Genomic DNA, 16,031 nt, shown 5'->3' on the forward strand with positions numbered 1-16,031 from the left:
GTCAAAGAACATGTATGATTGACCCACTGATTTGGATAACAGTGTGGGAATTGCCTGTGGGGGCAGGGGGTAGGATAGGTGGAGGAGAGCAAGGGGGGTAAAATCAAGACAACTGCAGAATAATGATAAAAAATAATAAAAGTAAATAAAAATAGAAAAGACATAATTTCCAGAAATTATGACATTGCTATATCAAGCTTGGTAATGTATAATTTAAATATTAATACTTTAGAATATTAAACACATGTGGTAGTATAAATTAAATATTTTATTTATATTTGATCTCTAGTTGGTCAATCAAGAAATAATTTCTGTTATACCTGGTGTTATGGACCGCTCTGCCTGGTTTCAGGAATTGTAACTACCTCCCGTGGCTAAGGATGAGTGAATGACTTCCAGAATGCGAGCCACAGGAGAGAAAGCTTGTCTCTGGTAGCAAACGCTGCCTCAGTTTCCTCTCCCTGCCCCCAAAGCTTGGTCGGAAGTCAATGACGGGTAAGACCCCTCACAGTAGGGGGCAACTTAAGCCAGACTCGATCACTTGGGAGGCCTTCATGGAAGGACTGGAGGTGGGGAGACTGCAACAAAGAGCGAGCAATAGACTTGTGCCCCCCCCCCGGGGGTTTTGACATAGCCCAAGTTCCCATGTCCTCTGGGAGAAGCACTTCCTGGCTCTAATCCCCTTAAGCCTGAATACCTGATGGGGAGGGGTGCAGCTCCTTGCCTTGCCAGAGTGTGTTCTGGGGAAAAATCTGGCATCACAAAGACTTCCTGACAAACCTGTGAAATCTGCTTTGCTAGGAGTGCTTTCATTCATATGATAAGGGTCTGAGAGGAAATGAGTATGTCTCCCAAAGTTTCTGCAACTCTCTTCCTGACAGACACGGACTCAGACTAAGCCCTCAGATTTCTTTGAAATGTTATGTACTGTTTGGTCCTTACTGTCCTGTATTCCTGTGTATTACAACCCAATAAAAGCCCTTGGAGGAAGGGGCTGAAGGCCTTTTTTTCCTGAGAAACTGGCCACTGCTCACAGCCCTTCCATTCTGAGGGATCGGCCACTTCTCCTCCCCAAGCAGATCATGTCTTGTCTTGCTTACTTTCATCCATGATGGGTGAGGGGACTTGCGGGAAAAGTCACCCCCACAACCTGGCACTTAATATCTGGAAGATCATCATTACTATTTCTACAACTAGTAAAAAAATCACAGAAGTTGACCATCTTTCCTAAAGGCGTAGAAAGTTTAAAGGATATTATCTTTTGAATATGCTTTTCCATTTGGGGAATACTCTTTATTCTTTTGGTAAATTGAGTTGTGGTATGAAGGATTTGGAGTATAAGTGGAGAGGTTAAGCACATGAGAGCTAAGGTTATCTGAGATTTGCTGACCTTTCATCAAAAAGAATTTGCCTCATATCTAAATTCTGCCAACCCACAGGGAGTTTCTATGGGTCAGGCATTGTGGTGTGCTGGTAGAATCCAAGAAGTAACAATAAGTCTTCATGAACTTTACAGAATCTTTTAAAATTTGTTAGAAAGTTAACTTTTCACAAATACTGTGACTGGAAGAAATTTATAGGATCCACTTACGAAAACACCAAGAGTTCCATGTTACTAAGGATAAGGTAGACAAGTAACATATTACAGTGGATTCAAAATACAGTTCTGTTCAAAAACTATAAAAATTTAGGTGAATTACTTATTCCCTTTGTGCCTTATTTTCTGTATGTACAAAATAAGGGTAATATCTCCCAAATCATAGGATTACATGAACATTAAATGATACGACACATGTAAATTGCTTAAAGTAGTACTCATGACACAGGAGGCACTAATTCTTAGCCATTATTATACTTGTGGGGGACCAAGGAACAAAGACCAAGCTAAAAAGAAATAGAAGCTACATCAAGAAATCAGCAATGTCTTAGAACATATGTTGACTGATCACTCTTGGAATAAACATTTATTGTACGTAGCTGACATCACATTAAAGCTTGCAAGTACTCTTTTTTCATCTATAAAAATGGAGATGATCTTAGGAGTATTCCTCTCACCATTGTTATAAGAATTTAATTATAAAACAATTTATAAGCAATTTGCTTGGCACTGCTAATAAATACTCAAAGAAAACACTAGCTGGACAACTATTGCTAATTATTATTGTTATAATCATTATGATCTAATAAGATCAGATTTTGAGAAATACATTGAAGGTATAATTACAATTCTATAGTAAGATAAGAACAGAAGAACTAACATTTCAAGTCTCTTTAAGAATGAATATGGTTTTTCCAGATGGAAAGGAGGGGAAGAATGTTCATGGATTCCCCATGTGTTTTACCTAAACTTGACTTGTTTTCAAAGAGTCACTGAACTCACAATTATTCCACTGAGAAAGTGCTTCTGAATTAACCATGTCCACATAAACTAATCAATCAAGAAGTAATTGAGCACTGGATTTGTGAAATATTCAAATAAAGTATAAGACAGCCCCCAGTTGGTTTTTCTATATCCACATTCTCCCTTCTTTAGCATATTTTCTATGAGGTTTACACACTAATATTCCTAAAGGCAGTTTTCATCATCTATATATGCCTGAGAACATAACGTTGTTCTCAAATGCCTGCTGTATCAAAGCCAATGATCAGGACCAAAGCCATATGATCCTGTGTAGCTTTAAGGATGCTATAGTTTTGCAATTCAAAGAATCACACCAGCAGCAACATCACCTTGGATCTTGTTAGAAATAGATAATCTCAGAACTCAATCCAGACCTACTAGAGTCTGCTGTTTGACAAGATCCCCAGGTATGCAAATTGAAGTTTGAGAAACACTGTTCTACAACATCCATAATCTAAACCAAATAAAATAACTAACCTCTAATACAACGTATAGTCCCATCAAGAAAAATTAAACGCTTTCACTAATATTTTTGCATCCAAAGCAATACCTTTTTCATTTTCTTAACTCCACTAGACATATACTGTTGTTGCTTTCCCTTGCTAAGTCCCTTATCTTCCAACAAATTCAGACCATTTCTTTGCTAAATACTTCTTGCATTTAGATCAATGCCATTTTATTCTCACTTATTATTCATTCATTATTCATTGAATAATCATTTTCTGAAAGTTTACAATTGTTTACCCAGCCCTCTTGCACTGGCCAGAATGCAAACAAAAATGCAGAGTTTCCCTGCTCTTGTTAAGTTCACAATTACAGCAATAATGGTTCAGTAAAATGCTTGAAGTTCCACAGGTAAGAAGTGCAAACGGATAGATGTAGGGTGCAGGACCAATTGTATAAAGATACATGATTTGTGCTTTGTCATTGCTGTTGCTGTTCATACTGCTTAAATAAAGGGAGTGATATTAAAATATAACTTTTGTGGCATGAAATAGATGAAACATTTCAACTGATAGAGACAAGACAAACAGAAGAGATAGTGTGCTTTGATTGTTTCCTGTCAGTTTCACAATCACATAAACCATTGCAAGTGTTTTTATAGAATAACGATGTTTTTCTTTCATTCAACAAATACCAGAAGTTTCAAATAGCTCTTATTTTTCCTTTCCTGATTCCTTAAGTTTAGACATGGTAGGCACTAAATAAATACTTGTTGATCGAAGACAGCCTTTGATGGCAAGTTGGGGACTAGGTTCACAAATGTGGAACAACCATTGCGCAAATGCAGTCCTTTCCTGCTCCTGCTGCTATTTGTGACATAAGGAAACATTCATGAATTTGCAGTGACACTTTAGTTTACTAGTAGTGTCTTTTGGATCAGAAAGTTCCTCCAGGGTGCCATGGAAGTTTCTGTTTCTCTCTAGCTAATGTTTGCGTTCACCAGACACTGTGTTGGAGCACAGCCAACCAAATGGAATAGGCTAGTAAAAGCATTTGTGGGTGAGCATTTTGGAAACACGTTTCAAGACCATTTGCCAGCAAAATCTCAGCAGGTGGAATTTTAAACCAAGTAAGTTAATGAAAAGATCTGACCAGGAGGGGCAGGAAAGATAAAATCATTAACAAAGTATTTCATATGCCATATTCTTTGAGAGTAAAAGTTAGCTTTTCTTGTTATTGCAAAACCAGCTATCAATTATTTAGATAGAAACAGATGCTTCTGGTAGATACGCATTCTTCAAAAGATCTATTGCTCCAAGCAGCACTGGAGGACATTAAGGTTCCATGTTATGCAAGACCTTCCCTTAGTTCCTTCAGTGTGATTAAAGAGTGAAATCACAGAAAAAAATGTCAAAAACAAAGTAAAAATACTATTTATAACATAAACTAGAACTCTATAGAATCTTGTGTCACACAAAAAGGGCACATTAGTCTGACTCAAGAATCAGCAATTTCCCCATATATATAGAATCTTCAGATTAGTTACAACTTTATCTTACTCAACAATCTTGCTGAAAAGGAGCATTCCCACAGGATGTACAATTTTTTCTTTAACTTTTAATTTCTGTGGATACAGAAGAAAAATTCTGAACACTTAATTGAGCAATTACTATTTCTTAAGTGTAAATAGAGTTCAAGGATAGTGCCCAAATCTTCCTTTCTTCCTGAGAACCAGTCTCACAGTGGTGCCTGCACTGCCTGAGAGCACTGCACTTTTAGGTAGAAGAGCTAAGTCAAGACAGAAAGGGGAGCTCATTCTTCTTCTCTAGTCATTCCCTGGCATCTACTGAGCCCTTGAAAGAATGCCAATTAGGACCAATTTGCATGTTTCCTTGGAGGTTTTAGACAACTCTTCACCAAGACCTGTTTGGTTTTCTCATTTAGACAAGTCTCCTGAGTAGGATTTGCAAACTTGCTGCTGAGTATGCTGTTTGCAGATCATGGCTAGGTTTCCATACCGACACAAAACACTAGTACTTGAAAAATTCATTAAGAAGTGACTCATCTTAACTCTCAGATCTAAATTTGTGAAGTGGTTCTACTATATTTTCTATAATCTTGCCCCAGAATTCAAGCTGCAGAAAATAAAGAGGTCATATGCAAACAGTTCATGGAATAAGTCTAGCCAAAGAACTTGCTGCTTCATACCTGGTGGCATTGTTGACACACTTTGGATCGTTTAGAGCTTTTCTTCATACACAGCTGGAATCCACTTCTCTGGATTTTTACCATTTGTCTTAGATTTCTAAAACACTGCTGTCATCTTTATATAAGAACACTCCTAAAGTTCTATAGCTTTCAAACTTCATAATGAATGAGAAATTAACTTTTCAATAACCACATTTTGACCATAATCTGCTACTCCTTGATTCAATTAAACTTAAAAAAATTGTATAGCACCTGCATTTTAAATAATCTGTTTTATGTTTACTTTAATTTATGTTTGGTTCAATTTTGACTGAATGCCCTATTTAGTCATCTGTGATACATAAGCTGCAACCTAGAAATTCCTTATTAAAACATCATACTGGTAGACTCAACTATAGAAAGCATCTTTTAAGATGCCTACATTAATGAAAACTTTATTAGACACTACCAAATGGTGATTGAAAAAATATGCTAAATATTACAGTTAGGCACTGGTGTAAAATTTTTCACCAGAGAACTACGCACTTGAGCATAAAATGTTTACTATCTAAAAACATATTTTAGTAGGCACAGAAATTGTTAGGAAGACTTCAAATGACTGCTTCTTAATTATGGTTTAAATTTTTTTATTACATAGGATCAATTAAAATATAGCTACTATTTACAAAATTCCAAACATTTTTGAAAACATAATTTTGAACACTTAAAATCAGACTCAAAGACACTTTAAATATTTTGTATATACCCACATAATTTCCCCTAGTCTTTTGAAAAATGCTAGCATGATCATTTGTCCAACAATGGAGATGGCTAATATTCACCCAAATGACATTAACAATTTAATCCATCATGACTTTATCTCTCATTAAAATGGTATTACTGAGGCTTGACCAAATTATCTTCATACCTGGCTCTCCATTTAAGTTTAATATGCTATAGTCACCCTCCTATATCAGGTTTTGCCCTGTATTCATTTATTATCCTTCTCTCTTGCTGCTGTCAATAAAAAAAGCCTCTTTGATGTGTATTCAGACAAAAGGTAAATAATTCAGTAGGCTTGTTGAGGGTTGGTTTTGAATGTTGGAGATTGCTTCTTCCTTTACTTGTTGGCTTGCCTGTTGAGGTCAGATGACCCATAGTTGTGATTTGTTGGGGTGTGTTTGCATTGGCAAAAAAAAAACCTCTGATAGAGGAAAGGTGGCAGGAATAGCAAAAGAAAAAAAATGAAGTAGGAAAGTCCAAATACATATTCTTATCAAGTCTAATACTTGTCCAATAAATACAAGCCTCTCTGAAAATATTTGTATGTGTGGGTGGAGGCAAGTTGCCCATTAAATCGCAGGAAGCTTTATCATATACATCAGGACTTAGCTGTAAATTTGACTACACAGTTTTGGCTCATAAAGAAATGAGGAGGAAATATCTGATTAAAGTGTGCATTGCTGCTGAGGCAACTGAATGTTGCCATAGCGATTGAGATGAAATGTGCAAGAAGTGAGATAATTAAGTCTAACCCCTTTAATAGTTTTAACAGCACACTGCCAATAGAAAAAGTTATCTACAGTATTAAGATAAAACACATACCTCATGGAAAGTCTTCTTACTAGTATTTTGTTGTATCCCTTCTAAATACCTTGCTTTAGGTGTCTAACTTGAGTGTTGTCTTTTAATAATCAAATACAGTTTTGACCTTGGTCTGCAGCTGCCTAGAATTTCTGCTGATTTATTGTATCATGGGAGCAGACATCTATAAAAAAATATCCATTTTTTCCCTCTGGTTCTTAAAAAAAAGTGTATTAAAGCCAAAGTTGTCATGTTCGAACTTGGAATTCGATAACATCTAGAACGTGCTGCCCTCTTCAGGAGCTGGTGCTTAAAAATATTTTCATAATTTTTTTAGCCATTTAGAAACTATAAACATGAGCTGTAATATCAAATGTTGTATTATTTAGGAATAGAAACCACATCCAATAAAGTATTTTTAAGTTTAACTTTTTACCATTAAGAACCTTTCATTTAAAAATAAATAAATACAACATTTTAAAATAAATTAATGTTTACGATCAACTATGAAAAATAGTTTTCTTAAAAGAAACTACGCTCATGGGAAGAAGTCCTAAAATATTACAGAACTTCAGACTTCCATATTTACTGTTCAAGTGTTTCAAGATTAAAATACCCCCAAAATAAGATATTCTTTTTGTAAAAACCTTAAGTAGTATACACTTCAAATCCTAAGTTTATTCTCAAGCAAGAAGTCAGTAAATTTGTGAACATCAATATTTGTAGTATGAAATTTTCACTAGTTTTTATTTGCAGAAATATTATTTTTCTTGGAAATAATGATTTCAAATTACATTAACACATTATAATTTTTATTCAAAATACTTCACCTTAAAATAATGTTGAAGGATATGAAGTGTCATCACTGAAAAATTCAGGCAAATTCCTTTTCTCTGTACGTTACCTATTAAATTTTCTTTCCTATTATCTTATTTTGGCAGAGGGAAATGAACTCAGTATATTTTTCCCTAAAATAAGTTTATCATACTTAAAAATAATGAAACAGATAATGACAATTATTTAAAATCATTAATTATCAAGATAAAAGAAAAGCATATTTTCTTAATCCTGACATGTTTCTTTATATCAGAACTATTGAGCTTATTTTATAGTATTAGTTTTGAAAATATGTACTAATTTAAAATTTTAAAAAGTCAATAACAAATACATTTCAAAATATAATTTTGTTTTAATTCTCATGTTATACAGTTAAAAGCTTATTTATAATAAATAGAAAATAATAAGAAAAACGAATGTTTCTTTATCACTTATTTATTGTGTAAAAGTAGGAGCTTGGACTCTTAATTTTGTTTCTAAGCTTTTGCACCAGATTTTTAGTTCAAGATTCTAAACATGAAATTAACGTACATATAAATGGATGTAATGAGTAGACCACCCCTCAATTTTCCCTTTACAATGAGTTTTACATAATACCCATGTGTATCAATATAAAATCCAACAGAGCTAAAGGGGAGAAGGGAAAAAAGCTATTGAAAATATTTTCTTCATCCTATAATACTTGTTTTATGGAGAATAAAAGGTTTTATTCTTGACTTTGAAAGTAGTTATCACAAAAATAGCTTAATTCTAAAGTAGCCCTGTCCAAAGTCACATAATACACATTCATATCTTCTTAGAACAGTAATTTGTGTTTTCTGCAATAGATTTACTTCATTTTTGTTTTGCTGCTGATGCATTACATTTGGCAGTTAGAATCCCTGTGGATGGAGGTATAATAAATAATATTTTCCTTGCTTTCCAGGGTATTTATGGCACAATGATAAATTTCATCCTTTCCAGAATGGTAAGTAAAGAGCTCTTTCTAGATTTGATAGTACTGAACACAAATGAGAAAAGAAGTGAATTGTTATAATAGAAGTGGAATATCACTGTTAAATGTGTTGAGTGACCTGATAATTATAAGGTGGCTATACTCTTAAAATAAACAGACATTGCATTCAAATTCTATAATTCAAAATTCTCACCAAGTATGGCAGAGGCTCTTCAGAGGGAATATAAGTCTTTGCTTTTTCTGGTGGGTTGCAGTTGAACATAATATACTCAACATTTTATTGTCTGGGATAATTTATTTCAAAATATACACAAGATATAGAAATAAAAGCAGTTTACATTCTATGAGTGGAAAGAAAAACCATGTTTGTGATACATATTGAGAGTGAGTGAGTGAATAAGAATCTTTTGGAATTTTTACTGTTACATAAAAGCTGATTGTAATTTATATTTGACCAGGGCTTCTCAGCATATGTGAGCTTAAGAACATATATCACAACTTCTAAGCAAATTAGCTACTGTACGATTTTGTGTAAACACACAGTTTTGTTGCCTTTCTGCTTTATGGCTTACAAAGGTAATATTTAATTTTAGTTTTTAACCATCATGTATTTACAATTCAAATAACAATAAAAATGAATCTTATTGACTGGAAAAAGTCAATGCGAAATGATACTGCTCAGTAAGGACTCCATGAAATCCCCCCCATCCCTGCCACCAGTTCTTAAGAAATATTCTATATATAAAAAAGGAATTTCTCACTGTAGGAAAATAAGTCACTTTGAAATAATCCAATCCTCAAAAGTGCTATGTTCAGTGAAAAAGCAGGGCATCAAATATAGATATTACAATGTTATTTATATATGTGCTTGTGTATTGAGGGGAGGGAGTATTGGAATCATATTGCAGGGTTAGAAAGAAGATCCACAGAAACACACAAAACAGTAGGAATATGGGTAGTTTAATAGTATTAATTCCTTATTCCCTCTGAATTTCCTATACTAAGTATATATTAGTCTTTGAACTGAAACAAAAGCATTTTTTGAGTAATAGGCTATTTGGAACAATATATTTATTATTAATGGACTACGTACTATATTTTGCCAAGTATAATGTGCATTCTTGTTTTTGGCTCAAACTTTTAGGAAAAAAAAATCTCATTTTAATTATTTATTTATTTATATTTAGATCTTTATTTTTTGTATTCTAAATGAATTTTAGCATTTATTTTTCGAACATAGTATGGTACAAGAAATTTTATATAACAAACAATTACAAAACCCAAGAATAGACACAAAGTATTTCAGGGACTACCCAAGTATGATGTGCATCTTTATTCTTCCCTCAAAAATTTGGACAAATAGTGCGTGTTACACATGGCAACATGTGAGTATCAGCAAAATTTGGGAAATAGCTGCTTGAACCAATTTCATAATCAAAATGACCTTATACACTTTTTTAAAAATGCTAATCCCAGAAGAAACTAATGATATAAAATAAAACTTAATTGAATTAAAAAAGGAAAGATTTAAAGTGAAGCTAAAGTTATCATTTTAATTAATGTTGCTCTTCTACAAAAATACTGCAGAGTTTTCAGGCATACATGTGAAAAAAATTTTAAAAACGAAAATAAAAAGATCTGTAACTTTGTTATTTTATGACGTTTTTTCAGAAGAACAAAAAGGTCTAGCTACAAATAGCCAAAAACATGAAAGTAAAACTTTAAAAATAAACCCACACTTTAAATTAGTAGATTAATCTACTTAATAATAACTGAAAACTTTAATCTAAATTCTACTGTATTATTTACTCATCTATAACCAATTGTTATCTCTGTAACTGTAATGTTCAGAATTATTTTAAGATTCAACTTCAAAAGAAATGAAAAAACAATTGGCAACTAGTTAAGTATAAAGAAATGTTAGCACAATAATTGCTTTTAGCTTAAAATAATGTTAACAAGTTATTAGATAATATTAATAAAACAAAAAGTTGATAGTATATATAAATAGTGCAACTAATAGAATATTTCTGAGTTTAAAGATTTCCTCTCCAGCCCTGGCTAGTATAGCTCAGTGGAGTGAGTGCAGACTGAGAACCAAAGGGTTGCCAGTTGGATTCCATGTCAGGGCGCATGCCTGGGTTGCAAGCCAAGTCCCTAGTACAGGGCATGCAAGAGGTAACCACACATTGATATTTCTCTCTGTTTCTCCTTCCCTTCCCCTCTCTCTAAAAAACAAATACATAAAATCTTTAAAATTTTTTTACAAAAGATTTCTTCTCAAGAGTAATGAATTATAGGGTGATAATTTACCATAAAAGTATAAATTGTATTTATATCTCATGGGCCCAGCAACTTTATCTGGAACAAGCTGACAACTTTAGAAGAAACCAGGGTCAGGGACAGAAACTGCTCTAATAAGCACCTTTCTATATCTGATAGTACTGAACACAAATGAGAGAATGTGTACTGTTATGATAAAAGTGGAGTGTCTCATACAATTCACAGTATCGCTTCCCAAACCCTCACTTCCAGGACTACTTGGTTGTCTGATTATCTAGCTCATCAACTAAAAGGGATACTACAGAAGCTTAGAGGCACAAGAGAGGGAATGCGTTGAAAAGTTAGAGTCTGTTTGCACCTATTCCCCAGAAGCAAAATATTGAGGGACCGGAGACCAGTTGTATGATTCTGAGTAAGGTATTTCATGTACTTTGTTTATAATTCCTGAAATGTTAAATCAGAGTTATACTGGAAGATTTTTGATAAAATCTAAATTTTTTTCTAGCCCTGGAATTTTGCAATAAAATGATATATCATTAAATGTACTACATAGATAATAAGATAATGATTCATTACTATAAGATTTGGAGTTGTTAGGATAAAAAGGTTTTAATGAATGAAAGGGGAAATTTCATTCATTTGCAAATTTCACTTATATTGAAAGTCTCATCCAAATTATATTGTGTAAAAGAGAATTATGCATTTTGTGGTTTGATATTATTCTTTTCATATTTTTATTTTTAAAATGTACCCTAAAATTTAACCTGGGTTTTCTCACTCTGATGTGAGTGAGGTAACACCGTACATCATGTGTGAGAGAAAATCTAGCATTAGTCTTTTAGAAAGAGTGGGGAGCCAAATTCCTACATGCATTTGTGTATGGAAATGTAGATTTTTAATAATTTTATGTTGCCAAGATGCTAATCTGACCCATAGGATAATCAAAATTCATAATTTTATTTTTTGTATCCACTCTATAGCATCTTTAGTACAAGTAACATATTGTGACATTTTTTAAACAAATAAACAAAATGAACCTCCTCTCCATAACCAAGAGCAAGGTCAATATAACAAATTATTGGATAAATAAAATATCTGCTTATTCAAAATTTTTTATTTTTATTTGTAAATGTGCAAATTTTAGCTCACAGCCTAAGTTCTGAATTACTAAGTAAACTGAATTGAAATGTAGATACACATTTTGTTGGCATGTATCTGTTAAAGCTGAACTTTAAAACAGAGTAAGTTTTCAGCATTACCAAGTTTTTAAAATAGATTGGTAATAAATGCCAACTACTTAAATAGAGCTAATTTCTCAATGTAATTAATCTGCATTTCAACAAAGTAGCTCTTTCCTCTCATTCCCAATCCTGGCTGCATTTTATTAAATGCAAGGACTGAAAGCATATTTCTGTGAACAGTCACAGTATCTAGTCAATCAACAACAAAACATACTATAATTCTGAAAACATTAATGAAAATGTGTTTATTGATTTCATTGATGACAAAAATTCCATATTGGAGTTAACTGTAGCCTACAGTCATTTAGCCATTTACCTTTTAAAATTCCACAATATTTTCCAATATATCTAATGCCAATTTTTAGGTCAGATGATAATAATATTGAAGCATAATTAATTGCCCAATGAATTGATTACTTTTAAGGTTTTGAAAAAAGCAAAGATAAAAAACAATGCTCTCCTTTTCCTTCAATTAAAATTGCATGCACTTGTTCTTGAAGATTATAGATCTCTTTTGGGATTTCTCATTTCAAACAAACTTTTTGGTTCATTTCACAAGAATAATATTCATTTTAATTAGCAAAAAACAATTGATGGGCTTTTTACAAGAGGGAGTTCACTCCATGCACTGATTACTGACACTAGATTATCTCATTAAAATAAAATAAAATAAAATAAAATAAAATAAAATAAAATAAAATAAAATAAAATAAAATAAAATAAAATATAAAGCCCCGCTTTTAAAGCAGTTGGCACTTTTCTGTTCAAAATGAAGTTCCTAAGTTTCAACCATTTGCAGCACATAAATATAACTCATTAGTTTATACTGTTTTATCATATTCCGTTCTATAATATAATTTGTGTTCTTCAATACTGATGGATACTTGGTTTGCTTCCAGTGTTTTTGTTTTAGGATTTTACACACTACACAGACTGTCACACATCATGCTGCTATGAACATTTTAAAGGTGTATACGTGGATATGTATACAAATTTCTCTAGGGCAAGCGGCTTTTAATCCAGAATGATTTTGCTCCCACAGAATACCTGTCTCTATGTGGAAACATTTTTGGTTTCATAACTTGGGGAATGCTACTGGTTTCTTGTAAGCAGAGGCCAGGGAGGCTCTAAATATCCTATAAGACACAGGATAGTGCCCACAACAAAGAATTATCTGAACTAAAATGTCAATCATGCAATGTTGAGAAACTGCTCTAGTTTATTAGGTAATTCTTAACTGTTGCACAGAGCATCAATTTTACACCCTTACCAGGAGTGTATAGATACATTTTCCAATAGTGCTGCATTCTTGTTAGCACTTAATATTGTCAGATACTTTAAGTACTTTTTATCCATTTTGTGAATGTGAAATAAAAACTCCTATATAGTTTCTATCATAATCTGTCCTGGTCATTTTAAAACTGGAATTATGGTCCTGGCTCCTATGGCTCAGCAGATTGAGCTCTGGCCTGTGAACTTAAAGGTCACCTGTTCCATTCCCAATCAAGGCAGGTTCCTGGGTGGCAGGCCATGTCCCCAGTTGGGGGCACACCAGAGACAATAGATTGATGTTTCTCTCGCGCTCATCAGTGTTTCTCTCTGTTTTTTCTCCCTCCATTCCCCTCTCTCTAAAAGTAAATAAAATCTTTAAAGCTGGTATTATGGAACACAATCTCAGGCAAAGTGAGAATACATTGGTTGATGGATCCCAAGGAAGGCTGATTTTGAGACTTAATTCTAGTTATTAAACTTTCTAGGGGGTCCATGAACCAGTAAATTGCCCGTGCTTATTTAGTTGTTTCTGTAACCTGCAACCAAAACAGTCTTGATAAGTACACTTTTGTAAAGAAAATTCAATTTTGAGATGGTTTCCCTGCATGCTGATAATTATAGAAGGCATTGGATGAATAATAACTTTAATACCTTTTTCATCACAGTGGAGGGGGATTGGAAAGAGTCTCTGGGTGACTTCTTTGAAGCCCTGCCTTGACCACAATCTACCTCCGCCTCCTGATTTATTTATTCCTGAGACAGGTCAAAGTAAGATGGATTACCTCAGATCATTTCTTATGACAAGGTTTAGAACTAACGGTATTTAGACAATTAACTTCTGTTATTCTTACAAGAAGTAGTTCTGGATGGAATAATATTTTCCAGCGGCTTTCTACTTAAGATTTTGTATAACCTTAACAAAAGAGGAAGAGACTGCAATTCAAGGGAAGAACATAACAATTATGGAGCATTTTATTCTATATTAAGGATCTGGCTGGTCCATTTTAATTTATTTTATAGTTAGATGTCACAGGCTGAGTTGTGTCCCCCCAAAATACATGTCTTGAAGTCCAAAGCCCCAGACCTCAGAATATGACTAGTTGCAGTTAGTCTACAAAGAAGTTATTAAGGTTAAATGAGGTCATTGGGGTGAGCCCTAATCCAATATGACTCCGGTCCTTACAAGAAGAGATTAGGAAAACTTGAAACTAATACAAAATAATACTGAATATGAACTATAATGGAAAAATTTTTTTAAATTAAAAGAAGAAAGAGAAGAGATTAGAACAGATACACACAGAAGAAGACCATGTAAAGATGCTGGGTAAAGACCACTATCTATAAACCAGATAGAGAATTTTCAGAGGAAATAACCCTGTCCATCAAGTCTAGTCATAAAATGCCTTTCAACTAGACTGCTTTCCTCTCTGTTCCCACTATTATTACCTCAGTTTAGGCTTTGCTTTTCTCGCTTGAAACAGATTAGTAACGGTCAGTTTTCATCCTTCTAAATCAGGTATTCATAGTCATGCCACTCGATCATGAAATTGTTGACAAGAAGCTCTGCTCTGTAGTCTCTTCTTATCCCCAGAATATAGTCCATGATTCCTATACCTGGCTGTGCATCAGAACTTTCGTTGGCATTTTTTAAATTACAGATTTTTAGGTCCCAGGCAATGTCTGTTGGATAAAAATCTACAGGCATAAGGGCTAGAAACTGGTATTTTTAATATGTTCCTCAGTTGATCTTATGAATAATGGATATCTGTTACTTTTATTTGGCCATCTTTTTATTGACAATCACATGACAGTTTAACCAGAACTTCTTACTTCAGCCGTTTGTCCACTCTTTGTTACTCTGCCTTCCATTACCGCAGTGCTCAAAGAATAATAAATCCCATTACACTCTTTTGAAGTAAAATGATGATTCTTTTTACAGTAACAATGCATTTCAAGAATTTTCTTGTTGAAGGTCTATATCTATTTTATGTTACAATATGTCTGTCTTCTGAGAAAATACAAAAGTACCATAAAGGCAATTTATGTACTTATCATTTAGCAAAAATTGACACCTTTCTATGCTGAAAAGAAAAATCATCTTGCTCTTCTTGCTTTAAATACAAAAGGCTTCAAGGCTGAAGCAATGGGTCTTTGTATTTACTCACAGATAGAAAAAATAACTCTAAAAAATACTAAATAACGGCAGTCCTTAGAGATAAACTCTGCTGTTAGTTCATACTTAAAATCAAAGGCACTCTTTCTGACCATACTTAGGTAAGGAAAGGAAAACTTGCCAAACTGATGGATTCAATAAATATGTGCTGTGTGTCTATAGATTCAAGCATTATATAATATAGGAAGATTAAATGATGATACGATTCCTGATTTTTTTTTGCAGTTCAGGTTAGTCAATAGAACTCCCAGTTTAAAAAAAAGTGGGTTGCTTCCACAGGCCTGGGAGGGAGGAACAGAGGTAGAGTGTGAAAGCAGAGATCTTGCCCAAATGACTCTTCCTGGAGGGACCACTTACTCTGTGCTCAGATGTAACTGCCAGGAGGACCCTGAAACTGGAATAAACAGATTAGTATGACCTCTTTCAGTACAGTCTTTGCTACCCATGCATACTTTATAAAAAGGCTGTTACAAACACTAAATATTATCCATGGTCTCCGTTGCCCATTCTAAATGTATACATTTGTGGATTAATTATACAAATATTCTACTAAAAGTGCTTATAAAATAAGTCCCCATGAGCAGACCGAAAGGGCTTAGTTTGAAGTAATATACTAACTAATCACCTAGTCCTTGGGTTATCATTTCCTGGCTT

General features: G+C 33.6%; 1 protein-coding gene across 1 annotated transcript in view; it reads left to right on the forward strand.

The window, feature by feature from the left end:
* The first annotated feature begins 8,402 nt into the window (after window positions 1–8,402).
* The window catches only part of ADGRL2 (adhesion G protein-coupled receptor L2), a 214,258-nt gene continuing 206,629 nt past the window's right edge, over window positions 8,403–16,031 (forward strand). Inside the window, exon 1 of the mRNA XM_053655401.1 lies at window positions 8,403–8,420. The gene's annotated coding sequence lies outside the window, so the exon portion shown is untranslated. The remainder of the gene's footprint in view (window positions 8,421–16,031) is intronic.

This window comes from Artibeus jamaicensis, unplaced genomic scaffold, assembly GCF_021234435.1.
Source record: "Artibeus jamaicensis isolate MK-2021 breed Jamaican fruit bat unplaced genomic scaffold, CSHL_Jam_final scaffold_1019, whole genome shotgun sequence".
NCBI classification, from domain to species: domain Eukaryota; kingdom Metazoa; phylum Chordata; class Mammalia; order Chiroptera; family Phyllostomidae; genus Artibeus; species Artibeus jamaicensis.